Raw genomic sequence first — 1,336 nt, 5'->3', positions numbered from 1 at the left:
GTGTTCCTTGTTGCTGTGACGACAGTCGTTACAGTCGTTAAGACTACCTGTGGCCAAGACTGAACGACCTTCGTTGGTATCTTCACCTGAGGTCAATAGGTTACGTTTGTTGAGTTTCCTGGGAAGTGATGAAAGGACAGCATTGTAAGTGGGGGATAAGTGGTGGCGTAGACCCACAATGTGCGGTTTTGAATCACTGGGTCAGAAGTCTATGAAGATTCTCAGTCATCCAGGTCATAGTTATCCAACGAAGGTTAAAATCAGGGGCAACTGGACTTGGTTGAAGACACTGGAAGACGTTTCGTCCCTCATCCAAAGGACTTCTTCAGTTCTGACTGACTGGCAGGGAAACTCAGCTATTTCACCTCAGTGGGGTCGTTATCCCGGGTCATCGATACCGCTGGTTCGTTAGTGTTCCTTGTTGCTGTGACGAAAGTCTTCTCAACCCTGGTGTAGATGGCTTCCTTGACACCTCACCACACATCGCCAGGCTGCCAGTAAAAGAGTACTAGCAGAGGATGGTTTCGATCCATCGACCTCTGGGTTATGGGCCCAGCACGCTTCCGCTGCGCCACTCTGCTCTCCCACACCCCAGATGGGACTCGAACCCACAATCCCTGGCTTAGGAGGTCAGTGCCTTATCCATTAGGCCACTAGGGCTTCACATACCATGAGGTCACCAGCTAGGAGGACAGACAGCAAGTTTCATTACAGAGAAAGGGAAAAATACAGGAAACATAATGTGTGGTTTTTAAATCAATGGGCCCAGCAGGCTTCCTCTGCGCCACTCTGCTCTCCCACAATCCCTGGCTTAGGAGGCCAGTGCCTTATCCATAAGGCCAATAGGGATTCACATCCCATGAGGTCACCAGCTAGGAGGACAGACAGCAAGTTTCACTACAGAGAAAGGGAAAAATACAGGAAACACAATGCGTGGTTTTTAAATCAATGGGCCCAGCGGGCTTCCTCTGCGCCACTCTGCTGTCCCACAATCCCTGGCTTAGGAGGCCAGTGTCTTATCCACAAGGCCAATACGGCTTCACATCCCATGAGGTCATGCACCACTCTGCTCCCCCACACCTCAGATGGGACTCTAACCCACAATCCCTGGCTTAGGAGGCCAGTGCCTTATCCATAAGGCCAATAGGGATTCACATCCCATGAGGTCACCAACTAGGAAGACCTACAGTAACTTTCACTATAGAGAAAGGGACCAATGTGTGGTTTTGAATCACTGGCACCACGCTGCCCATAAATCACTGTTAGCAGAGGATGGTTTCGATCCATCGACCTCTGGGTTATGGGCCCAGCACGCTTCCGCTGCGCCACTCTGCTC

General features: G+C 50.9%; 3 non-coding genes across 3 annotated transcripts; all 3 read right to left on the bottom strand.

The window, feature by feature from the left end:
• Nucleotides 1-509: 509 nt before the first annotated feature.
• Nucleotides 510-581, bottom strand: trnam-cau. The gene has a single exon. It is a non-coding gene; the product is annotated as a tRNA-Met (tRNA).
• Nucleotides 582-587: 6 nt separating this feature from the next.
• On the bottom strand, nt 588-660 carry trnar-ccu. Its single transcript has one exon. It is a non-coding gene; the product is annotated as a tRNA-Arg (tRNA).
• A 603-nt stretch (nt 661-1,263) lies between these two features.
• Nucleotides 1,264-1,335, bottom strand: trnam-cau. Its single transcript has one exon. It is a non-coding gene; the product is annotated as a tRNA-Met (tRNA).
• Between the last annotated feature and the right edge of the window lies 1 nt (nt 1,336).

Source organism: Micropterus dolomieu, unplaced genomic scaffold (genome assembly GCF_021292245.1).
Source record: "Micropterus dolomieu isolate WLL.071019.BEF.003 ecotype Adirondacks unplaced genomic scaffold, ASM2129224v1 contig_11650, whole genome shotgun sequence".
NCBI classification, from domain to species: domain Eukaryota; kingdom Metazoa; phylum Chordata; class Actinopteri; order Centrarchiformes; family Centrarchidae; genus Micropterus; species Micropterus dolomieu.
The sequence above is the reverse complement of the archived record's forward strand: the minus strand, read 5'-3'. Positions and strand labels throughout refer to the sequence as shown.